Here is a 26,636-nt window from a genome sequence, read left to right on the forward strand (position 1 = left end):
CAATCAAGGCTGTGTTCTGACTCCAGTGATATTCAACATGCTCCTTGCTGCCATCACAAGCCTTGCACACAACTCCCTCAACTCAATCGACAAAATCCAGCTACAGTATCATCTGGATTGAAATCTCTTCAACCAAAAACGCCTCCAAGCCTACACGAAAACCAGACCCCAACAGTTCTTAGAACTGCAATATGCAGAGGACCACTGATGTGTGTGTAAACCTGTGGCAGACAGAATGCATCGCTCCAGTAAGTAAAGTTTCCCACGTTTTAGGTAGTTCTGCCCTCTCCAGTTATACGTCATCCCTCTATGGGGACCTGGTTTTTAATGGAGGAAAGAATCAGACACTCACGAGGTCACGGGTGGTGCTGCGGTCAGAGTTCATGAAGGCGAAGGCCTGGAGTGCCAGACGCTTGTAGTGAGAAGCCAGTGGCAGGTCAGCGACACCAGGGAAGAACACACTGCACCAAGGAGACTGCACGGGGCAGCTGCACAGAAAAAAAAGTGCCGTTTACCCTCAATTCAAAGCATGTGTCATGCATCGGATTGAATGCACGTATCTTTATTTAAATCTGCACGCAAGGATGAAGGCCAGCTTTACAGTCAAGACATGCTCACGACCAGCAAGGCAGCCCAAATGCCAATAATGCAGTACATCTGTGCGATGCAACCATCACTGCATGTAATCGGCCTTGTACAAACCACCAGCTCTGGGAGGCAGAGGGTGGCTGTGTTAACATCCAGAACATCAACCCAAGGAGCATTGTGGCCATCGACATTTTGGATGGCACTGCAATATTGCTTAAACGATGCCAGTACTTGACAGTCACCATTACACGAACTGTTGTCATTGAAAGGGGATGTAATTAGCACAACTCTACTTACGTGGGGGAAGAAAGACAACCAATGTCTCGAACCAGGTTGCCTCTGCAGGTGGCAGTGAGAAGGTTAAGAGAGCACTACCCCGCCCAGCCTCACCCATCCACCACAAGCTTCCATTGCATGGTGTCGGTGTCATCTGCCGTGGGCGTGGCCCAGCAGTCCTTCAGGAAGAGCACCAGTGTGGGGTCAGAACGGTGCAGCAGTGACGCCTGCACGTAGAGTGGCGTTCCCAGAAGCACTACCAGCTGGTACTGCCAGGGCTGGTATGGCGTGGTGTAGAAGTTGTCTGGCAGTGTGCGGACATGGTTCACAAGGCATGTGGATTAGAGGTGGAAAGTGGACATTGGAAGAGGCAAAGCACAAATCCCACTATAACGTGTTAATTACTTTTGATCTAGGGCACATTATCCCAACATTTTTCTGGCATAGAAACCGTGGTTGATATTTCATTTGTATTTTCATAATAAATTCTGTCATCCTCACCTCCGATTAGCATGGTTGGCTACATACAGTGTATTCAACAGCATCTCTAAATGTCTGTAGATGTTGTAAGGGGGCACGGTTTCACACGGAGGGGTGGCAATCGGGTGCTAACAGTTGGCCAAGCTCTCCTCACATTTTTTGCCAATTGGTAACCAATGAAACTATTGACCATTCGTTTAAGCAAAGGTGACTTGCAAATGAAGCTAAGAAAGCCAGTCCAATTTCTTTTAACAATACCCTCAAGGAGACTGTTTTGGTTGATGGGTTGGGCAAAAAGACGCATTTGGTAGAGTCATGGGAATTAAATGGTATTGTCATCCCTTTGAATGTTGGCCCCACATTAAACATGGTTTCAGCTGGTAGCTGCTAGATTCAAAACCTCAGCAGAAATTAGCATTTGAAGTTACACGTCGCACCATGGAGAATGTGCAAGTCGTTCTAGTTGACTTATGGCTAATAATGAACTCTTGACAGGTTCACAATACTCTGCTAGCACGTCGTCCGTTTGTTGCAGTGGTTTGCAGTTCAAGTCCAGCAGCCATGCCGATTAATGCTGCAGATGCATCCAAAAATCTCATGCAGCCTGCATCAGTGGAAATTAAACCAGGGTTGAGCTATTAGCTCAGCACTAGATAAAGTAAGCACGACTTGCAGCTAGCTTCGAGCCAGAGATAATACGGAGAATAGACCAAAGTCTTCCCTGGGTAGAGCGACATCACAACCCGTGTTCCCCAAAGTGGCATTTGTCCGCTGAGAGCTGCACGGTGTGGGAGAGGGCAGCACTCACCAGTGAAGACCTGGAGCAGCAGGGAGAGGGGTCTAGTGGCCGTGGCTGGAGGTGGCGGTGGGAGAGTGCTCACCTGCACTCTAAGCTGCAGGTCTCCACTTCCAAGGAAGCGGCATTGAAGAACCATCCTGGTGAACAGACACCACCCGCCAAAGAAATGCGCCACGTCCTCCACTGCAGCAAGGAGATTGCAGGAGCGGCAGTGGACTGACAGGGTGTACAAATCAAGGGACCACCTTAGTACACGTTCCTTCGGAGTGGGCAGGTAGGAACTTGGTTGGACAGCGCATTTGTGCACGACAGAAAGCTCGCGTTCACGTGATGCACTCATTCAATCCGGGAGCGTACATGTTTGGGAGGGGCTGTGCACGACAGACAAATCATCTCTGGTGGGCAGTGTGGAACCGTTGTTCCTACCTGTATAATACCGTGTTTACACGAGCCATAAACCATATTCCTACTACTTCAGGAGACGTTAAAGATCCTGTGACGAAGAAGTCGCCCTTGTGCATTGAAGGTCCCAATTTGAAAATTAAATAATTGACTATGGAAGCACAGATTGGTCATGGTTCTGTCGGCATATGCTGCAAATATATAATGTTGCAGGGAGAGTGGCCATTGATGGGGGTGGGTCTCCTCTGCAAGGCTCATGCGTAACCCTCATGAGCACAGCACTTGCAGAGGGGTGGTGGCAGTGCTTACTTGTATGTGGACGACTTGGTGATTGCGACGTTTCCATCGACGCAGAGGTCCCGCTCGGAGACCAACAGTACCTCGTACACGAGCTCCCAGCCACTCCACTGGACACACCAAAAAGTAGTCCACAAAACGATAATGCCATTGAGTGATCAAGCAGAGGAATGATAACTGCTATTGGCCAAGAGTCCAAATTGCTCAAAATTAGCTACAAATTAGATATTAGGATCCCCCTAAATTCTGCTTTGGCGCTCGATTCATTTGACACTCAATCATAAAGTGACCCTACTGTTCTTTATCGACTCATGCATGATTGTGCTCGGCACATCAAGGAGTGGTGCATCGTGAAAGGTCTGATGCAACACTTCAGCAAGACCTATGCAAAGACAATCTACAGCAATAAAATAGCCATGATCGATAGCAGCATCTAACTTGAAGGGTCCACATTCTCCTGGTCTGACAGAGTTTGAAGAAACTGGAAAAACGCAAAACGAGACCAACGGTGGTAGACGTTTCTATGTTCTTCGTAAATCTGCCAAAAAACACATCACCTCGACATGTCGATTCCCAAATCATAAGCGGACGCTCTAGTGCAACGGATTGTCCACCTGGAAAATCTTTCGTTTGGCGAGGGCCGTTTCCCAAACCACTTCAAAATAATGCAGGTAACACCCCTCAAAAATGTTGGCTTGGGCCATAGTGATCCCACGAACTATTGCCCCATCTCAAAAGGTGAAAAGAGTCTAGGGTCAGAGTGCCTGTGAAGTGGTTACTTTGCAATGTTGCTGCAACAGTCAGATTCAACCCATTGCACTTGGTATACCCGAAGCTCCATAGAACGGAGGTAGCGCCACTAAAGATACCCAGTTATCTCTACAAGATCATACACGACTGGATCACATACGATGTTTTGACACCATTGACCGAAAGATTCTAAATACGGGCAGCCGAATGTTCGGTTTATCCAGTACGGCACTGGGGTGGATCGTCTCATACCGATATGGTCGATCAATTAATCAAGCTGGATGACGGCCATCACCTATGCCACACCTTGTTGGCATACCACAAGGATCCATCCTCGGGCCCTTCCTATTTTTAATCATAGGTCTGCATTTGCCAATATCATATTATCGCATGACAAAGTTCCATCAATATGCCGACGATACACTGCAGTGAAGTCAATATTTTTGATATGGAGCCTCAGGAATATCGAAGATGCACTAGCAGTCCACCAAACAGATTAATCGGAGGAACCTATCGGAGGTTCTGCTGGTTGGCATAGGAAACACATTTGTGGGATGATCAGGTGTGGCTGTCACCGACTCTAAGATTGGTTCCTACTCTTATAGAGCCTTGGGCACCATACAACCCAAATTAGTTCAATCAACCACCTTATGCAAAAAATCGTCAGGGCCTGGCATTTGCATATCAGGACTCTACAACATACTCGACCATCATTGAGTCGTCACAGCCAAGTGGCACATAGCATCGTATCGACAAGGTTTGATTATTGCAAGTCTCTATCCTACAGATCATCTGGTAGAAACATTAATAAGCTGCAGTGTCCGAAGCACTTTGGCACGTGTCGTTATGGGTACTGAAAAATCCAACCAAGTCCATCCAGTGCTTGCCAAGCTGTATTGCCTCTCGGTTAATAGGTGAAGTCGTATTCGATTAATTTATGCTCTATTGCGAAGTTTATCTGTGGCTACCAGAAGCATGACCATCAACCAGAAGACCAAATTATAATTTCGGTGCAAGAATTGATTGTTACCTCATTTGCTCAAGTCAAATCCTATGCAACAAGCAAAATGTACAAGCCACGACGAAGGTTAATATGGCAGCGAGTATACAACTGCACCAGGCATAAGTCCACTCGCTCACGAGTGAATGCGTTGGGATTGTTTAACGAAAGAGTCATAATCGGCTCCTGGATCCCATAGTCATAAAGAAAATTGCGTTAAAGAGCAAACCTTAATGACTGCACAAATTGGCTCATGTCAGTGATACTGCACATCAGCACACGTTCCCTCGTGGTGCATTTGATCCCATTCCCCAGTTGATGTGAAGGTTAAGTCAATTGCTATAAAGATTTAGGAGTGTGGTGAACCAGTCACTGGGTTTCATCTTGGTCACTGCACCACAAGTTACCCATTTAACTACATCAGGATGGGGGCAGGGCAAAGCCGAGTCCAGGAGCCCAGTACCTGCACAGTGGCACCACACGCTGCCATGGGTAAGTCAAAGACTGCAAGGTCTGCAGACACCAGCACGGGGCTGCACTGCGCACCACTACCGCCAGTCAGGTGCACGGTACTCAGGTCCAGCGGTGGAGACGTTAGGTTCCGAGACACAGGCACCACAAAGCGCCCATCTGTGGTGCACACTGGGTGGAGCATGGGGGGGGGGGAGGGTACTGGAGCGTTTGGTGAATCACGAAAAGGTGCCGCATGTAGCCCGTGATGATACAGCAAGTTCAGGGAACCAGCACAACAGGATGCTACTGTGCCAACACAGAACCTCACAGCCAGAGCCTAGTTTAGGTAGTGAACTATGGAACCTCTGGGTTTGAGTCGGCTACGTACCAGCTTCACTGTAGAAGCAGCGGCGTAGAGTGGGGTCGTAGCAGCAGCCACTCTGTGCACAGACGTCCATGCTCGGGACACTCTGCACATAGTTGCATGGGAAGTCCCTGCTCCGACCAGAGCACGTGGCGATCTCTAACAGTAGGAGCACAACAGGTCATCGTACAAAACCCCACGTACTTAAATAAAATTCATCGTTTGAGCCACGTGTCAAGTATGTGAGTGTTACTTGGCACATGACCAAATCACCCGGGCAATGCACCCAATCTCAGAAGCCAAGGAGGGTTGAGTGTACAGCAAAGATGGGCAAACACCGTGCTCAGCTGGCTGTAAAAGGCTATGGCAGTGGAGCACAATTTGTTGTATAACAGGTCAGTGCCCACTCAACCTTTGCTAACGAGGTGTAGCGTGGTGAAGCATGGTCAAATTAACCCTCAAGACCCAGGGCAGCACCAACCAGCAGTGCATTAGGAAAATGCGTTTATATGGGGCAACTATTGCAATCCGCCATTAGGGGAAATTGCATCGCAAAAGGATTCAAGCAGCAAGTTGGTCCAGTAAAAGCCAAGGGCATGAAACGTACTTGCAGGAAATGCAAAAGCACCAGGACAGATGATCTAGGTCGATGTAAAGGGAGTCGTTGACCCAGCAGACCCATTCTATAGCACCAAGTCATAGGTAGTGCAGTCTGTGGGCCCGACTAGCAGAGTTAAGTCAATGGTACTCACCTCCAGCTCTCGCCGATCTTAGGTTCTCAGTACAATCGATAGTGAAAGCCCAGACGAGTCCATTTAGCCCCTGCCGCATCTCCTGCAGCTCCACCTGGACCTTCCTCCTGCCGTACTGGTGAAATCAGCAGCTCTCAAATCGGACTCGGGGCCAGTGCCCCAGGAAGGCTCAAACAAATCAGTAGATTTAGTGCATCAAGTTTGGGTGAGGTCAGGTTGATGACAAGTAAAACTGTTAATAGGAAACCCGCCACCACCTGCCACCCAAATTAAGACAGGCAGACTGCACGTGGGGGTGCATTCCTGTGTAGCCGCACTCCCCCTGCACAGACTCCACATCCACAGCCTCATTCCGCACCGCTGGAGATATCAAGAACAAAGTTATAAAAACCTGTATTTGGATGGATTGTGCACCACAAGTTCATGTGGTCAACGTGACCTGCAAGAAGAACAACAAAGGATGGTGTCAGTGTCAACTCGAATAGGAAGTCGCCACAGTACCAGGAACGTCTCTAGGACACAGGATACTCAATACACCGCTGGAATTACGGTAATCCAAAACCTGCACAACGACCTCGTCTAATAGTTGCTAGTAAATAAGGCTGCGTGTCAGATTATAGCGACAAGATCTCCCAAGTAGTCAACGGAGGACTCAGGTGGGATATGCGGACGATGCGAGTAGAGAACCAGGAGTCACCAGGTTCAGTTTACAACGGAAGTCACCACCTTGCATTAAATGTTCCAATGAAAGGGAGAGCCCATTGATTAATAATGGAGTCACCCATCTAGTAAAACACACGCAGTTATTTTATGGAAGATAAGATTTGATTCTCGTCGTCTGTTGTATTAGACTAGTTGAAATGAACCCTGAAGCATGCTTTGAATCCCAGATTCTTAAATTTTCCATCGTTCATGCGAATTACATTTCGCAACGCAGGGGAAGCATTTGAGACCAAACAATTGGCCAGAGAATGTCATCCCCGAATCAATTTGATAGTATCCTTGAGAAGCGTCATATATGTTTTCAGTCATCATACAATGGCTCAACATGGTTAATTATGTTATCACGATTGAAGGGAAAGCTCGTGGACTCACTCCGTAAAGACACGGTAATCACTGTCAGAGGAGCTGCTCCATCCCACAGAGAAACCCAGAGTGGAGGAGAGGCATTGCTTCAGCAGACCTGGGGGAGGCAGTTCAGAAGTTGAGACGTCAACACCAACTACACCTTATGGAGAAATTAAAAAAACACAACGTGACGGTTTCTGTGTATACAAGTTAAGGCGTTGCATTGTTCTAATTTAGCGCAAATTCAAAAAGGTATGTGCACGACTTGACAGCACGAACCTCACACCAGGGATCATCAACCTGCAGCTTCGAAGCCGCAGGTTGAAACATGGCTCTTGGTATTTTGTTCGTAGACCCCTGCATTAGACTCTTGAAATTGTAGTGGAAAGTTGCCAAGGTAGACCCTGATATATGCAAATTATCGACACGAGTGCACAGTTCGTTGTTACTACAATGTGTAAAGGAGAGCCGACACAAGATTGCAGGGGTTTCGTCTTTTAATCCTTTTCTCCCATCCACACCTGTCCCCAGCCATCCCAATCTCGTTCCCGCCAAAGGCCCCCTCTTCCCGCCCGTTCTCCCCTTATATCTCCTCGATCACCCCTCCCAATAACCCTCCTATTGGTGGAAATCCTTCCCCTGACACCCCTACATCACCCCCCCCCCCCCCCCCGAGAAAAAAAAAACGTCCTCGGTTCTGCCTCCCCCATGGACCATTTAAGTCTCCCCATGCCTCCCACCACTGACAGTGATGACAGACAGCCCTTAACCCCCCTACAACCATACAATGCAATAGAACACAACAAAATCAATTGCGCGGCCTGCCCAGGTCTCCAGCCAGCGTCCCGTAACAGCCCGGACATCCACAGGCAGCAGCTACCGTGGCGACCCCCTCCTTCGAAGGCCCTCTCGTCGCGGTCCCTGGTTCGGTGGTGCCGGTGTTGCCTTGCCTGGCGCCGCTGTCTCTCCGACCCCTGCTCGTGCCGCCGCTCCATCAGGCCTCACATGGGGTGCTGTAGGTGACAAGGGAACACAGGGCACCGAACCCCCTGCCGGTCGGCGCGTGGTGGTCAGCGACCTTGGCCTGGGTCGGGATGATGATGATGATGATGTTGGCAGTGATGTTGGTGGTGATGTTGGTGAAGATGACGGTGGAGAGATGTATGGCTTAAGGCGGGTGGGGTGTACAAACCATCATCACTTACCCAGTTGGACCTGGACGCACTGCGGTCGGAGTGCTTTAATGACCTCGACTGGCCCTTTCCAGGGTCGGTGCAGCTTTGGTGAGAGGCCAACTGGCACCTGAGGACAGTGTAGCCATGCCTGGTCCCCGACTTTAAAGGGCTTGGCTGTCACTGTCCTCTCCTGTATGCGTACATTACTCTCTTGACTCGTGGCCGATGCGGCCTCGGCTGCTTGGCGGGCCTCTCTCAAATAAATGAGGGAGGTCTTTAGTGCCTTCGGCCATGCGTCAGCTCTTGCGGGAATGTCCGTCAGCTGCACCTCAATAGGCGGAACGGGATCCCGTCCGTACATCAGGAAAAACGGTGAGAACCCCGTCGCCGCGTGCGGGGCCACCCTGTACGCCGCTAAGACCGAGGGAATGTGGAGGTCACAGTTGGAATGGTTTTCGTCCACCACTTGGGACAGCATGGCCGCTATGGTGCGGTTAAGCCGCTCTACCATCCCATCGGTCTGGGGATGATACGGAGATGTTCGGACCTTTTTAGTGCCCAGGATAGAGCAGATGTCCTTCAATAGCTGTGAGGAGAAATTCCTGCCCTGATCCGTGAGCAACCGCTCCGGTGCCCCCTTATCAAGGACATAGCCTCCCACGAAGGCATCGGCGATGGTCTGTGCCGTTTGGTCCGGGAGGGCCCACGCCATCGGCCACCTCGTGCAGTACTCGACTCCGACCAACAGGTATTTATTTCCCCGTGGCATGACCGGCAGTGGTCCCAGGATGTCCAACGCAACCAATTCGTTGACCCTGGTCACCGTGATGGGCTGTAGGGGCGCCCGGCTTACCCGGGGTGGCGGCTTTCGCCGCGCACATTCGACGCAGGTAGCGACCCATCGATGCACGTCAGCAGTCATACCTGGCCAAAAGTACCGACCCTGTAATGTGTACAGTGTCTTCCGCCCCGCCAGGTGCAGCAGCTGGCGACCGTGTACGTCCATAACCAATTGTTGACGCAGCAACTCCGGAACTACCAGGCATCGCCGGCGCCCTGTCGGGTCCCATCGCATGAGGAGGTCCTCCCATACGATGTACTCCTCCCCCCCTGCCTCTGCTGAGGCGCGTAGCATACGCAGTGGGGCTTCCTCCAGCTGTAGCCGTCTCCAATCGTCCAAGGTCAGCCCCAGGTCATGGTCGGTCAGCTGGACCTCACCCTGTGCGCCCTCCGCCGTGCGTACGGGAGCGATCACCGTCCCCTCCGGCTTCGCCTCCTTGCAGCGTGCCCCGCCTGTGGTGCATGCACAAGGGCCCTGGGGCGCCAGTCGGGACAATGCGTCTGCGTTGGCGTGTCTGGTCCCTTTGCGATGCACTACTTGGTACCTGTACTCCTGCAGGCGCTCTATCCATCTGGCCAGCTGGCCCGAAAGCTGGTCGATGCGGAGCGAATACTGCAAGGCCGCGTGGTCAGTGCGGACCGTAAATTTGCGACCATACAGGTAGGGTCGGAATTGCTGCACGAAGTGAACGACTGCCAGAAGTTCCCTACGTGACGCAGTAGCGCCGCTCCGCTGATGAAAGCACGCGACTACCGTAGGCGATAACCACCTCCCGACCCTGCTGGACTTGCGACAAAACACTGCCGATGCCCACATCGCTGGCCTCCGTATCCAGGATAAAGGGGAGGCCAAAATCCGGAAAGGCCAATGGTGGTGCATCTGTCAGACGTGAGCGCAGCTGCTGGAATGCCTCTTACTCCAGAGGGCCCCAATAAAACCTCTGGTTCTTCGCCGTCAACACGTGCAAGGGCTTGGCAATGGTTGCGAAGTTCGGTACAAACCGGCGGTAGTAAGAAACGAAACCCACAAACCGGCGTACCTCTGGAACCGTTGTGGGAACAGCCCAGGCCCTCACGCAGGCCGTCTTTTCCGGGTCTGTAGCCACTCCAGACTCACTGACGACGTGGCCCAAGTAGCGTACCGACGACTGCATAAGGTGGCACTTCGACGGCTTGAGCTTCAAGTTCGCGTTCCGGAACCGCAGGAATACCTGTAATCGGTCAATGTGTTCCTCAAATGATCGGCTGAAGACAATGACATCATCCAGGTAGATGAGGCACGTTTCCCATTGGAGGCCTGCTAAGGCCAACTCCATTATGCGTTGGAACGTCGCCGGCGCAGTCTGGAGGCCCATAGGCAGGCAGTTGAACTCGAACAGGCCCTGTGGTGTCCGGAACGCTGTTTTAGGCCGGGAGGCCGCGTCTAGTGGGACCTGCCAGAACCCGGACAATAAATCCAGCGTACTGAAAAATGTTGCTCCCGCCAGTGCATCCAATGAGTCGTCGATACGTGGTAGGGGATATGCGTCGGCCAGCGTGACGGCATTGAGGCGTCGGAAGTCCACACAGAATCTCAGTGACCCGTCTGACTTCTTGACTAGGACCACCGGTGCCCCCCAGGGACTCGAGGATGGAGAAATTATGTCGGCCCGCAGCATCTCCTGCACCGCTCGTTGAATGTGGCCTTTTTTTCCATTGGGCTCATTCTATATGTGTTTTGGCGCAGGGGTGCGGCATCTCCCGTGTTAATGTGGTGCTGCGACAGATTTGTGCGCCCTAGGTCGAACGGTCCCCGGCTGAACACGTCCGAGAACTCATGCAATAACGAATGCAGCTGCTGTTTCTGGTCGGGCGGCAATCCCGGCTCAGCCCCCGCCAGCTGGTCCATCCACGATTCGGCCCCTCTGTCCTCGGACTGGCTGATGCTGCCTACAAGCTCGGGCTCTGTCCCTGGGGCTCCTAGTGACAAGGGACTAACGTGGGCCAGAACTGTTCCCTCCTGCACCGTCGCTGTTCTATCGGAGGTGTTCAGCACCTGAATGAACAGATGCTGGTTCCTCTGTACAATAGTTTCGGCTCCCACCAGCGCATGGTGATCCATGGCAGCTGACGCCGGAGACACCAAGATGGGTGAGTCTGGTCGGGCTGTCACGAGGGGGGACTGATATCGCAGCGGAATTAGCATCTGGGCTGCCGGGGGAATGGAGACAGACTTACTGACCAGAGCTTGCACATAGGGTACACCCCGGCTGGCCCCCTCCGCCTTTAGGAAATGGAGATGCGTTCCCTGGACTTCCACCCGCCCATTGGCCAGATCGATTTTCATTGGCATCCGCCTCAGAAAGTCCGTCCCCAACAGGCAGGGTACGGGCAACGTTGCGGAGACAAGGATGGGTCCTGCTACCGAAAGCTGCCCAATCTGTATCGGGGCTTCAACCTGGCCCAGGAAGCCCATGCTGCCTCCATTTGCTGCAATGAACATTGTCTTGACGGGGACTAAAGGTCGGATTTTATCCGGCAGCATCTCGTGTGTAACGGGTTCCGGAGACACTTGTAGAGGTAACTTCTTTATTACAATCCAACACCACTCCAGCACTCCAACTCTCCAACAGTCCTGATACTCTGTTACAGCCTAGGTACACAGCCTAGATACTCTACTTTGGCTACGCTCTGGAACTCACCCTCACAAGGTCGTAGAGTCGGGAGTTCCAGAGTCCCATCACTGGCTCTCACAGCGTCCCAGGGTCCTCCGATGGCTGGTCTTGGGTCTTGGGTCTTGAGCTACGACTGGCCCTGATCGTCCAGGGAGCTCCCCTTTTATGCCTAGTCCCCAACGATGGGTGGGGCCGTGTGCGCCCCCAGATATCCCACAGAACACACACAGCCCCCCCCTTTGGCGGCGCCAAGGGGCTTAAGCGCCTGGGAACCCAACGCCTAGTGCCAAGAGGCTTAAGCATCTGACCCGCCTGGGAACCCAGCGCCTGGCGCCAAGAGGCTTAAGCGCCTGGCCTGCCCAGGGTCCCAGAGCCCCCAGCAGCCCCTCCCTTCCTATGTCACTACATTACCCTCCTCTATGTAGCCTCCAGCCGTCCCGGCTGTCAATAATTAGAAAGTTTAAATTAACGAAAGAGAGAGAAAAAAATACGCGAGCCTCAACAGGAAAAGAAAAGAGAACAAGAAAGCAACCATAAATACCATAACCAACCTGTACAACTTTACACTATATACAAGCGTCAATCAACAAAAAGGTGAAGCAATGACACGTGAACAAACGACCCGCGGCACACCTAGCCCTCCTCGGGATCCGCATAGAAAACGGGGAATTAACAACAACAAATATACAGATTCCGACGCGTTGGATGCACAACCACCGCATGGATGGCAGGGTTCCACACCACCCTGCCAGCCTCCCATCCGTCAGGTGGAGAGAAGGCGAAGACCAACATGTCTATCACCCCTCTACACACACTTATTCGGACGTCTGTCTACGTCCCGGGTCGAGAAGTCGTACTTCAGGGCCGACCCATGTACTGGGCAAAGAAGTCGCACTTCAGGGCTGCTCCAGTATCTACATTTTAAAATATATATATAAAATTTACATGACACTAACAAAATAAATCTGCCTGCTCCTGTCCATAAATGGTGGCCGCACGCGCAAACCGCATCTCCAAGGCATCCCGTGCTTGCATCCCAGCAGCCCTCAATGAGAACCACCACCGACATTACATGTCAACCATTAGCACCCCCCGCCTTTCCAATGTGGCGTCTCCATCCTAAAACCCCGCACGTCGGCCATATTGGGGGGGAATTTCCGTGTTACCACCCCACCGCCTTTCCGACGCGGCGCCACAACCAGTAGCACGCGTCGGCCATATCGGGGGAACTTCAACCCAGTCTCTCTCCAAGACTCGCATCGCAGCATATAGCTGTACCGACCGAGCTGAGACGACCCAGTCTCTCTCCAAGACTCGCATCGCAATATATATAGCTGTACCGACCGAGCTGAGACCCAGTCTCTCTCCAAGACTCGCATCGCAGCATATAGCTGTACCGACCGAGTTGAGACGACCCATCGTTCACTCCCTGCACAACATGCACCCTAACAACTGAGGGATACAGTCCCAACTTAACGGGACAACTACACCTGAACACCACGAATCTCCAGCCCACTGTTTCAACGCGCCTCGGAGTGTTTCAATCTCCGGGCCGTCAGGTCAAGCCGTCAGCGATTCCATGACGGGACCACACTCTCCGAGCCATGTGAGCGCACAGCCCACTAGGCTAGACATGCCACGGAGTGTTTCAATCTCCGGGCTGTCAGGTCAAGCCGTCAGCCATAGCATGACGGGACCACACTCTCCGAGCCATGTGAGCGCACAGCCTACTAGGCTAGACATGCCACGGAGTGTTTCAATCTCCGGGCTGTCAGGTCAAGCCGTCAGCCATAGCATGACGGGACCAAAACTCTTGTGTTAGACACGCAACACCCGCTGGGCCATCCTGGTCAGGATCTGCACCCCAAGATATTTGAGAGCCAGCATGACAATTCCAAATCCTTGGCAGCATGTCACCATCTCAAGATAAATGCCCCATACAGTATATGCATCGTTAACAATGACAGCACAAGTTATACATTAACAATCACGAACAAAGCTCAATACAAACCATACATTGTTAACAATCACAAGCAAAGTTTCGCACACACATTGACAACACTCACGAGCGAAGCCCCACACAGTTTACCAAACAACAATCACGACTCCCCGACGACAACGAAGAAAATGTCAACAAAAAAATCATTAACCCGGATCGCGTAAATGGACGAAGTGTCAGGGGCCTGGACTCCCGACCTCCAACCTTTGGCCAGAGCAGCAAAGGCGGCGACCAGCGTGTCGGTCGATGTGCCAGCCCCGGCGCTGGTTACAGTAAGAATGGCACCCTCACTGTCCGGTTGCAGCACTGATGACGCGGTATGCCAGGTTGAAGCCAGCTGTCGTCCAGCGGTGAAGGTCGCAGCGCTGATGACGCGGCATTGTTTGGTTGGACCACGCTGGGCCTGGAAGTGACGTTGCTCTCAGCGGTCATTGCTCCTCCGGTGGAAGTGATGTCATTCCCGGAAGTATCCCCCACATCCGCGGCGGGAATGCCGGTGGCGTCCACCATGCCCGTGGCGGCGGCGGTGGGCTCGGGCGAGCGCTGCGCCTCCTCTCTCCCTCCCGCCATCGCCCGCGAGCACCGCATCTCGCCCAGGAGGGAGGCGGTGGCGCAGAGCAGCTCTGCGAGGCGAAGCAGCGCCTCCTTTATCCCTGCTCCCGACGCTGGAGAGGGGACGGTCGGCGGAGCAGACAGCTGCTCAGCCGGCGGTGCAGCGTCGCTGTCGGCCGGCGGTGCAGCGTCGTTGTCGGCCGGCATTTGCCGCCCCATCGCTGCCTGCTCCTCGACATCGCCGTCAGGACTGAAGGTACGTGGCTTACTTCTTGTCTCCATAGTCACTTCTGACGCCAAATGTAACGGGTTTTGGAGACACTTGTAGAGGTAACTTCTTTATTACAATCCAACACCACTCCAGCACTCCAACTCTCCAACAGTCCTGATACTCTGTTACAGCCGAGGTACACAACCTAGGTACACAGCCTAGATACTCTACTCTGGCTACGCTCTGGAACTCGCCCTCACAAGGTCGTAGAGTCGGGAGTTCCAGAGTCCCACCACTGGCTCTCACAGCGTCCCAGGGTCCTCCGATGACTGGTCTTGGGTCTTGAGCTACGACTGGCCCTGATTGTCCAGGGAGCTCCCCTTTAATGCCTAGTCCCCAACGAGGGGTGGGGCCGTGTGCGCCCCCAGATATCCCACAGAGCACACACAGCCCCCCCTTTGGCGGCGCCAAGAGGCTTAAGCGTCTGACCCGCCTGGGAACCCAGCGCCTGGCGCCAAGAGGCTTAAGCGCCTGGCCCGCCCAGGGTCCCAGAGCCCCCAGGAGCACCTCCCTTCTTATGTCACTACACGTGCATGGTGCTCGAGATGATCGTGGCTGATGCCCCCGTATCCACCAAGATACGTGCCGACACTCCCGCGATTTCACCGACCAGGACCGAGGTTCCTGACGTGGCCGCTACCACCCGCCTTGCCAGCTTCCTCCATTGTGTGGCTGAGTCCGGCCACTGACCAGGCGGCGTCTCGTTATCCTGTGGTGCATGGTGAGATGATGGGGGATGGATGTGAATGGACCGAAGATGGGGTTCCTCCCTTTGGAGTGCGTCGCAGCAGGGTGAACGCGCCCTTGTTACGTAGTGTGGGCTTCCCCCTGGGTTGCGGGCTGGGCTCTCGATGTGGTGCAAATTGCCCCCCCTTGGTGACGTAGGATGGGCCCCCCTCGTGGTGTGGGGGGACCCCCCATTGTAGGGGGCGGTGGGGACTGGGGGGTAGGCCTTCCTGTGAGCCCCTCCCTTCTCTCCTCCCTTTCCTTTTTCACGGGGGCGTGGTCCCCCTGGTTCCGTCTCGCTCCGCCGCAATGCGGTGGTGAGGCGGGCCGTGGAACTGCTCCAGGGCGCAATGTCAATTTTGTGGGCTGCCTCAGCCCAAGGGCCGTTGCCCCTGGCAACTCGCCAGCGTCGCAGGTAACTGGTGACGTCACGCCCGCCCGGGACGTCACGCCCGCCCGCGAAACCACACCCGCCCGCGAAACCACGCCCGCCCGCGACGTCACGCCTGTCCGCGACGCCACGCCCGGCCGCGACGTCACTGCCGGCCGCGACGCCCCCCCCGGCCGCGACGTCACTTCCGCCCGCGACGCCACGTCCGCCCGCAACGTCACCTCCACCCGCGACGTCACCCCCGCCCGCAACATCACCTCCGCCCGCGACGTCACCTCCGCCCGCGACGTCCCTCCCGACCTCGGCGCGATTCCCGGCGCGGTCCCTGGCCTTGGCACGATCCCCGGCGTGGTCCCCGGCCCTGGCGCGATTCCCGGCGGGGTCCACGGCCCTGGCGCAATTCCCGGCGCTATTCCCGGCGCGATCCGTGACACCACTTTCGGCCGCGACGTCACTTCCGGATGCAACGTCACGTCCGTTCGCGACGCCACTCCGGGTCGCGACGCCACTTCTGGTCGCGATGCGATCACCGGCCCCGGCGCTATCCCCGGCGCAATCCCCTTCCCCCAACCAGGACAGTGGGGACCGGGAACCGACACCGACGGCGCCCACCCCGAGGAGACTCCCGGTGAGTTCGCGGCGTCGGGGTTGTAATTGCTCGGCCCGACCGAGAGGCTGGGCGGGACAGCGTCACTCGCCTGGATCCTGTCGGCGTTCGGCCCCGGCGGGTTCCAGGTGGCGTTGGCGGCCTCCGGCTCCGTGCGGCACCCCCTCACCACATGCCCCTCTCGACCACAACGGTGGCAAACCCACGGGGCGTTCCGTCGGGGGGGCTCGGCGCGATGTTGTAGAGGCGGCTGCCAGCGACGCGGCGGCTGGTCGCGCCCCTGGTCCCTCTGCTCCGCCAGTCCGCGGATCGCCGCGTACACCTCCCGCAGCGATGGCTCTGGCTCAGACGTCGGGGGTCCGTTCCCAGCTGCCCCACAGGCAGCCTGTGGCGACGGTGCAGGTTCGGCGGTTGGTGTCGCTGGACCCAGTAGCGCCGCGGCAACGGCTCGGCTGTTCCCCCCCGCCACGCCAGCCACCCTGCCCACGGGTGGCGCCCGGCCCATGACCTGCTCAGTGGGCTTGGATGGTCCGGGCAGCCCACAGCGAGGTGCGTTCCTCCGGCGTCACCACGGGCATTACAACACCAGCGCAGCAAGCGTAGGCAATGAGGTGCTCGACCACGAGGTCCTCGAGCGCTTCTTCAGCCAGGCGAGGGAAAGCCCTCCTCGCCAACACGAGCAGCGCACCCCTGTAGGCTAAAGGGGATTCTCGAGCTCCTCGCTGGCGGTCCTGGAACCGTTTAAAGGCTCCTTCCACCGGGCAATAGATCTCCCCCAAAGCCTCGTAGGCCACCTGTAGCGTGGTCTTGCTGTGCGAGGGAAGGGAGGTGTAAGAAGAGAGTGCTTCTTCGCCAAGAACGGATGGCAGCGCTCGTAGTGCCTCTTCGTCTGTCCACTCGAGAGCATGGAAGGCAGCCTCGAATCGGCAGACAAACCCCTCCCAATCTTCTTCCTCGGCCACGAACTTGTCGATGGGCCCCAGCCGACGCGGCCGTCCTGCCACCTGCTCTCCATGTTGGGTGTTTAGCCCTGGGGGTTTTGGCGGGAGTGGCGGCGGCTGGCCTGACGAGGTTGGTTGCGGCTCGTGCCCGGCCGGCTGGTCGGCCTCCGGGTCCCGTGGCCTCTCCTCCCGTGGTACGCATGGGGGTGGGGGTCCCGGTGCTGGCGGGCCCCCCATAGGTAGCCTCTGCAGTAGCTCCTGGAGTGCCCTCTCCACGCGGGCCATGCGGTCCTCCATGGGGTCCTCCAGGCGATCCAGGCCCCCTGCTGCTGCTTCTGATAGCAGGCCCCCTTGTTGCCCGGGATGGGAAGGATCCCCGGCCCCTGCTTCCTCTTCTATTGGCTCTTTTCCGCGGGGATTCTTCTTTGTAGCCATTGTAGAATCCCACCGCTGCCACCAGATGTAAAGGAGAGCCAACACAAGATTGCAGGGGTTTCGTCTTTTAATCCTTTTCTCCCATCCACACCTGTCCCCAGTCGTCCCAATCTCATTCCCGCCAAAGGCCCCCTCTTCCCGCTCGTTCTCCCCTTATATCTCCTCGATCACCCCTCCCAATAACCCTCCTATTGGTGGAAATCCTTCCCCTGACACCCCTACAAATGGAAAGGAAGAAGGTCATGATGATTTTGCCACGCGAGTGTTACGTATAGGTCGTGTGCAGTCAAATGGTGTACAATTCACTATTTTAAGTATAGTTGTAAGAGCCGTGCCAATCAGTCATAATCCATAATTTTCGAAAGCGTTATTATCGTAAAAATGAACGTGCAAGGGAGAGTTAATGTCCCCGAACGCCCCCTTTTCCATGCGCTGGAGGATTATGAATCATCCCCGTGCCGGCCCGTGCCCAGCAGCCATCACGTCGCTTCACGTGACTACTGCAGCGCCAGACGCTCAAAGGCACCCCCCCCACCTCGTCCAGGCAGCGCTCTTGTGGGCAACTCATGTCGCCGGTAACGGTTTTCCAGTTCACCGAGAGACGCCGCCATTCTAATCTTGCACACGGCGGTGTCTGTACACACGAGGTGATATTGAGAGAATGAGCGATGTGGTTGTCATGTGGCTCCAACAGCAGCGCCCCCTACCACTCGGCTCCCCCAGCATCCGCGGTCCCAGCGACTGGCGAAACCTCGCGAGGACGGAGCCCAGGCAGAGGAAGCTGCGGGGAGCACGAGAAACGTGACCGCCAAGACGAGAGATCGCAGGGGGAGAAGGGAGGCACCCCCCCCCCCACTCCCAAAAAAAATTAAGTGGCCAGTAGCGACTTTAGTGAGCACCTATTCAAGGCCAGCACGGTGCACGATGGAGTTGGTGTGAACAGCGCCACACAAAGCCGCCTTTGGAACCCCTACAACCCACAATGGTGCAAGTGTAATGTAGTAACTTGGCGGGAGACGACTTAACGGGTAGCACACTTTTATTAACACCAAACTTGTTTGCACGTATGGCCAACTGTAGCCTAAGCTGCGCGGTTCCCCCGGCTACACACCCACGGGCTCTTCCGCCCCGTAGCTTCTCGGGAACCCACCCTGACTGGGGTATGAGTCTCGACCCCTGGGTCCCACAGCCTCGCCCCACATGGACGTCAGACCGCGGGTCCCACAGTCTCGCCTCTGAGCCGCACAGGGCCCCGGCCCTTACAAGGACAGCGGGACTAGGGGTCTCAGGGCCCTATCTCTCCAACTCCGTCTTCGATCTTCACTAGTTAACAACTCCCCGAGTGCTCCCGCGCGTCCCCCTTTATAGTCCTCCGCTCCCGGGGAGGCGGAGCCCATGCGGACGTCGCTGAGAGCACGCACCCCCAGTTGACCAATCACCACGCGCTGCCCCACGATCCTTTTTCCCATCTTGTGTCAGCGCACATAACCATGCACCACGCGCTGCCCCGTGATCCATCACTGTCAGCGCGCGTCACCACTATACTCCGCGATGTGGCCACACCCGGCACACTCACACACGCGCCCCCCTTGTCAGCGCGTACCGCCACTACATCACCCCCTACCACATAGCTCGCAGCCAGCCCGGCTGCTAAAAAAAATATCCTCCCCGTGTGTGCCCCGTAACACCAACAATAACCACAAAAACACAACAACATAACACAACACAACAAGAACTCCGCAAGCCCGTATGAATCAGAACACGCCACCGTAACAACAAGAACAATATGTACAAACCGGCGAGCGACAACAATAAACTATGTACAAAAATGACCCGTGCAGCGTCCCTTCATTTCCGACCGCCCCTTGAACGGGACATTAGACCGGGCCGAAGGGGAACGCCGCGAAGAGATGCAACCCCGGGCCCCCCTTTTTTTTTTTTTTCAGGAAAAGTGTCGCGTCTTAGCATGAGTCCGCCTGGCTGGTCCGTCGTACGGCACCAGACGCGGTTGACCGTCAGGTGGCGCCGGCAGTCCAGGAAGGCACGGGGCAGGCATCGGGGATCCGCGCGTGCCTCGGGGTTCCGGTTCCCGACGGTCAGCATCCGTCAGGTCCGAGACACCTGGGAGTGGGTCAGGCGGAGACACGTGAGGATCAGACTGCGACACATCCCTCCCCGAGTCGACGGCATCGCACGCTCGGTCGTCACGGCACAAAGGGAGGCCATGTGGTGCCGCGAAAGGTTTCAGACGGGAGGGGTGTACGTACCAACGGCGTTTTCCTCATTTAATCTGAACACACTGGGGTCGAGCAATACGCACAACTTCCACAGGTCCCCTCCATGGTCTCAACAATTTAGGGGACGTGGCCAATGGTGCATGTGGGCAGTGCAGCCAGGCCTTATCGCCTGGTTTCCAATTGTGCGTATACACCTTTCGTGCATGCAATCTTTCGTTAGCGATCTGGCGAGATCTCAAATTCAACCTCGCAGCCTCCCGCGCTTCAGCCAGTTTGGCGATATTAAATTTGATGTGGTCGTCCAATTTAGACTTCGCACGTGGCTGGGAAATCCCCAGTTGGGCATCCATGGGTGGATCGGCCTCTCACCCATACATGAGAAAAAATTGGGAAAAACCCGTCGCCGCATGGGGTGCCATTCGATAGGCCGCGAGGACCCCCTGGTACCTGTTAGTCCCAGTCAACCTGATCGTCACAGACCTGTTGGCACAACATAGAAGTAATCGTCCTGTGGAGACGTTCAACCATTCCATCAGTCTGTTGGTGGTACGGGGAGGTACGCACTTTTTTCGTACCCAACAGGGCGCACACCTCGCGCAACAAAACGCTCGAAAAATGTTTTCCCTGGTCAGTCAACAAGCGTTCGGGGGCACCTTTGTCCAAAACATAGCCCTGGACAAAGGCGTCCGCCACTGCCGCAGCCGACTGGTTGGTGAGCGGCCATGCCATGGGCCATCGGGTGAAGTATTGTACGCCAACTAGCAGGTACTTGTTACCCCTAGGTGTAACGGGAAAGGGCCCCCAGATGTCGAGCGCGACCAGTTCGTTCGTGCGCGAAACCTGGATGGACTGTAGTGGTGGATTAGCCGCTACCGGCGGCGGTTTTCTTTGAGCGCATCCCACACACCCCTTGAGGATGTTCGCCACGTCGCTCCCCATACCCGGCCAATAATAGTCCCGCTGGAGTAGGGCGAGCGTTTTATGAAATCCCAAATGCAGGAGTCGTTCGTGAGCAGCCAGAACGACCCTACCCCGCATAGCAGATGGCACAACGAGCTTATGACGCCGGGACATATTGTCCCACTTCATCAGGAGGCCCTGTCTGACCACCCAGGAGCCGACCCCCGTCTCCCCCACCCCGGGACCCTCTGCCTTCCGACGCAACGTGAGTAGGGAGCTGTCAGCCATTTGGAGACGGCCCCACTCAATAAGAGGCAACGCGAGTAACGAGTCCCCGCACGCGGGAGCGGCAGGTACGTCGACCCGTGGGGGGTCAGTGGCGGCGAGCAGAACTTCCACGGGGACGGCAACAGGGGTTTTACACCGCGCCGATCCCAGAAGACATGCGCATTCCGAGCGAGGCGACAACCGCGACAAGGCATCCGCATTCGAGTGCCGCAATCCCTTACGGTAAATGGTCGTGAATTGATAGTCTTAGAGGACCTCCAACCATCGGGATAATTGACCGGAGGGTTGCGCAACCCGCATTGCGTACTGGAGCGCCGCGTGGTCTGTACGAACAGTAAAATGACGGCCGTAGAGATACAGCCTGAATTGCTGGATAAAAAAGACGATCGCTAGCAATTCACGACGTGTCACACAGTAGCGCTGTTCCGCAGGTGACAAAACTCTGCTACCGTAGGCGACCACCCGTTCGACACCCCCAACCACCTGGGAGAGCACTCCCCCGATACCCGTGTTACTGGCATCCGTGTCAAGCAGGAACGGTTGCGTGAAATCGGGGTAGCACAAGGGAGGAGCCCGCACTAAGGCATCCCGAAGGGAGCAGAACGCAGCCTCCTCCTCCGGCCCCCAGTGAAACCTTACCCCTTTAGCCGTCAAAGCATGTAGGGGCCTGGCTATGGTGGCAAAATTTTCGACAAAACGGCGGTAGTAGGAGGCAAACCCTATGAAGCTGCGGACCTCAGTGACTGAGGTTGGCGTTGGCCACGAGCTGACGCAGTGCGTCTTAGCAGGATCTGTAGAGATCCCTGAACGGCCAACGATATGCCCCAAGTACCTCACCGATTCCAGAAGCAGGTGACATTTAGCTGGTTTAAATTTTAATTTTGCGGAACGCATCCTGAGGAACACCCCCCTCAATCGTTGGAGGTGCTCCTCGAAAGTCCGGCTGAAAACGATGATGTCATCGAGGTAAATCAAGCAGGTGTCCCATTGGAGTCCTGACAAAACCAATTCCATGAGCCTCTGGAACGTGGCGGGAGCGGAATGTAGCCCCATGGGCAATCGATTAAATTTAAATAGGCCTCCAGGTGTCTGGAAAGCGGTCTTTGGTTTCGATTCCTCATCGAGGGGCAATTGCCAAAATCCCGAAAGCAGGTCAAGCGTCGAAAAAAACCGTGCCCCCGCCAAGGCATCTAGCGACTCATCCATCCTGGGGAGTGGATACGCGTCGGCCATCGAGATTTTATTTAGGCAGCGGAAGTCCACACAAAACCGCAAGGACCCGTCCTGTTTTTTAACAAGGACGATGGGAGCACCCCATGGACTGGAAGAGGGCGAAATGATGTCGGCAGCCAGCATGTCATTAACAGCCGACTGCACATGCTCCTTCTCGGCTGGGCTCAGCCGGAAGGGATTCTGCCGAATTGGAGCCGCATCACCCGTCGCTATGTGGTGGCGCAACAGGTCCATGCTAAACACATCAGCGAATTCGAGTAACAGGCCCCTCAACGCTCCAAACTGCACACTAGACAGGTTACTAGACCCAGCACACAACGAGTCCAACCATTCTGTATCCTCCTCTGATGGAGGGTGCGGATCGAGGTTAAAATCCACATGTGCAACGAGCTGCTCATCCACGGGTAACGGCGCCGCGTGAGCAAGCACAGTACCCTGTGTAATAACAGCTGGTCGCGACACCGTGTTCAGAACCATAACGAATGGATCCCCGTCCGCCCGCACCATGGTCTGAGCTACCGCTAAATCGAGGCCCCCAACAGCTCTGTTTGACGGCCCCAACAGAACACCCTGTTCCGCCGCATCCACCCCGAAGGGTTTCCGCAACCGAAGGGGTACCAGCATCTGCGATCCCGGGGGCACTCGCACAGTCTGAGTTGCCAGCGCCTGGACCGTTGCACAAACCGTGCGTATTTTGGTAGGACTTGCCAAAAATGCAATACGCCGACCCGATGGAAGCTCAATACAGGCCTGATCGACGAGAATTTTAATGGGCATTTTAGCCAGAAAGTCCGTACCCAGCAAACAAGGAACTGCCAGGGAAGATGAAACCAAAATTGGACCCGCCAATTTAATATCGCCAATACAAATTGTCGCCCGAATCTGTCCGACAATTCCCAAAGAGCCCCCGTTCGCCGCGTAACATGGTACGTCCACCGGGAGTAGGGGTCGACATTGGACGGGGAGGATGTTATAAATAAGGTCCGAAATTATAGTGGCCGACGCACCCGTGTCCACCAGCACCCGGACCTCAACCCCGTCAATAAATCCCGTTACTACGGACGACCCGGCCGACGCAGCCACTATCCTGTGGGCCAACTCAGACCATTTGACTGCTCCCAGGCCGTGTACGAACCCCCCTCGCCGAACCAAATCCCCGGCCCCAATGCGCGGTCCCTCCACCGCGAAGCGGCGACCAGAGTGTGCTGTGTATGTGGACCGAGCGTGTGTGGTGCCGCGACTTGCCGGGGGTAGCTGGGACGACTTTGGCCCTTGGTCGTCGTCCGGACGTGGTCCCCGTGGCGCGCTGACGCGGGGCCCGGCACCCGGCCGCGACGTGACCCCGAAGGCCGCAGTTGTAACACATGACGAGAGACGTCACAGGTTTCGGTTGCTCCAGCTTGCGGGACAATCGCATGGGCGAACGACCTCCCGATCTCCAATCCCCCGGTCTTGCCACGGTGAAGGCCTCCTCCCGAGCCGGAACAGTCTGAGGCTCGGCGACCATCGAGGCAGGTGTCGCGATCCCCGCCGATGCACAGACGACCGTCCGCTTGCGCTTGAGGACCTCGTGTGCATGGATACTTGTAGCAACCCCCAAGGAGCAGATGTCCATTTCGTCAGCCGTATTGATGGGGACCCCCAGGTCGTGGGCCAACGCCAGCAGCTGCTCTGTCACCATGGCGTCCTTCCTCTCCTCGTCCATGCGGGGAAAGGCGGCATCCGCCAGGGCGAGCAGCGACGTGCGGTAGGCGAGCGTAGTTTCCCCGTCCACTTTACGCCGTTCGTAAAACTGGTGGCGACAGGTCGAGGGCGATCCAAACACTTTGGCCATGAGGTGTAGCGCGGCCTGGAGCGTGGAGCGGGACGATCTTGGGGCGGATGTGAAGGCCGCGAGTGCGTCGTCGTCCAGCGTCGCCGGCAGCGCACGTAAGGCAGTGGCGTCGGACCACCCCGACATTTCTTGATGTGCGAGAAACCTTCGCTGGAAGGCCCCCCAGTCGCCCCCCTCAGCCTTGAACGCCGTCAGCGTGGGAAGTCTTTTTTGGAAGACTTGGTCGTCCTCTTCCGATGGATGATTTTCCCGCGCGCCGCTGTGGTTGAAGAGAATGGCGGCTCCCTCGGCAGGTGCATGGTGGAGACTTTTGACGTGCGCTGATGACGCGGGCTGTGTAGAGTCGAGGTCCCCGACCACGTGGTGTCCACGCTTCCCGCCAATCGATGGTGGATCATCAAAATTGGCGCCAATTTCAAAATTTGAGGCGCGGAGCGCATTCTGGCGGGATCCTTCGGGCCGCGCTTCCTCCTCCAGCCTCGTCGTCGTCCTCCCGCCTCCAGAAGCGGTGATTTCCGCCAAAATAGAAGCGGCGGCGAGCAGCAACTCCGCCAGGTGGGAGTGTGCATCCTGGAGGCCGGTGTCGGACCCGAGCGGAGCGTCGGGTATCGCCGCGAGGTGCTGCGGCACCGGCATCTCCTTGTCCTCCCCTCCCGCGGCTTGTAGTTCCGGTACGTCATAGTCGTCTTCCCGATCTCGCTCGTGGGTACGGGTAGTCTTTTTAGTATCCATCCTTTTGAAGACAGGTTTACTTCTGACGCCAGTTGTAATGTAGTAACTTGGCGAGAGACGACTTAACGGGTAGCACACTTTTATTAACACCAAACTTGTTTACACGTATGGCCAACTGTAGCCTAAGCTGCGCGGTTCCCCCGACTACACACCCACGGGCTCTTCCGCCCCGTAGCTTCTCGGGAACCCACCCCGACTGGGGTATGAGTCTCGACCCCTGGGTCCCACAGCCTCGCCCCACATGGACGTCAGACCGCGGGTCCCACAGTCTCGCCTCTGAGCCGCACAGGGCCCCGGCCCTTACAAGGACAGCAGGACTAGGGGTCTCAGGGCCCTATCTCTCCAACTCCGTCTTCGATCTTCACTGGTTAACAACTCCCCGAGTGCTCCTGCGCGTCCCTCTTTATAGTCCTCCGCTCCTGGGGAGGCGGAGCCCATGCGGACGTCGCTGAGAGCACCCACCCCCAGTTGACCAATCACCACGCGCTGCCCCACGATCCTTTTTCCCATCTTGTGTCAGCGCACATAACCACGCACCACGCGCTGCCCCGTGATCCATCACTGTCAGCGCGCGTCACCACTATACCCCGCGATGTGGCCACACCCGGCGCGCTCACACACGCGCCCCCCTTGTCAGCGCGTACCGCCACTACACAAGCGAGACATTTCAGGACCGCATTTCTCCATGCAGGTCAGTTACCCAAAAACGTACACAAGACGTCATTATCCAGAGCTGTTGAGGAACATCCCTGAACATCACTCGGCACGCTCCTCCGCCTCCTCACCTGGTCAGGAGCAGTAGAAGGACTCGCAGTGTCTCCATCGTAAAACAAATACTCGGCTGCGTCGCCTCCCTTAGGCCACGGCATCCCTTTTATATGGAAAACCCTCAGCGATCCCGATCCCGATTGGATCAGATCCACCCACGCATTGTCTCATCAGTGAGATTTTATCGGAGCAGATGCACTCACCCTTTCACCAAGCTATTTGAGCTTTTTTTTATTCCACTAGTATCGCACTAGGTAATAAACCCCACGTCTTCCTCCCTTTCTTAGATGAGTGCAGAGCTGCTGTCTTACGAGAACTACCTCTACTACTGCCCGACGTCCAACACGGGCATTGTCCGCACAAACTACGTCGCTGTGCCGGTCGTTTGCCGCTATCCCAGGCGAGTTCACCAGCAGTCTCGTTTTGACGTTTGCTTCATTTAGAAGTCCAGCTAAACTGCTTGCAATTCTACCGCTGTCTTTAAAAACTTCGTGCCGTTTCGGTGGCTTTAGCTTTGCGAGGCCTGAATTGCAATAAAGCCAAAATGACAGCGAGTTAATCCACCGATGGAAAGTCTCCCTGTGCTCTCTGTCGTGGGGGTTTTTGTGCAAACTTGGGTTCACATCATGCGCCTGTGTCGTGGCCTGCCTCCAACATCCTGCCTTGCAATTGTCCACGCCTGAAGTGGTGCATGCATTGCATACTGTGTGAACCACGGTCCCCTGAATTATACTCCAATGCATAGCATTCATCGCACCAAGTCTCATACTTAATCTTATTTGGTCCTCGTCGGATATAAGTCTTGCACTTTGCGATGTTAAATG

General features: G+C 55.6%; 1 pseudogene; it reads right to left on the bottom strand.

Annotated features, from left to right (window-relative positions):
- On the bottom strand, positions 1-25,882 carry LOC133339605 (zona pellucida sperm-binding protein 4-like; annotated as a pseudogene).
- Between the last annotated feature and the right edge of the window lie 754 nt (positions 25,883-26,636).

Source organism: Lethenteron reissneri, unplaced genomic scaffold (assembly GCF_015708825.2).
Source record: "Lethenteron reissneri isolate LAM-NWPU_2019-01 unplaced genomic scaffold, ASM1570882v1 scaffold_1931, whole genome shotgun sequence".
NCBI lineage: Eukaryota > Metazoa > Chordata > Hyperoartia > Petromyzontiformes > Petromyzontidae > Lethenteron > Lethenteron reissneri.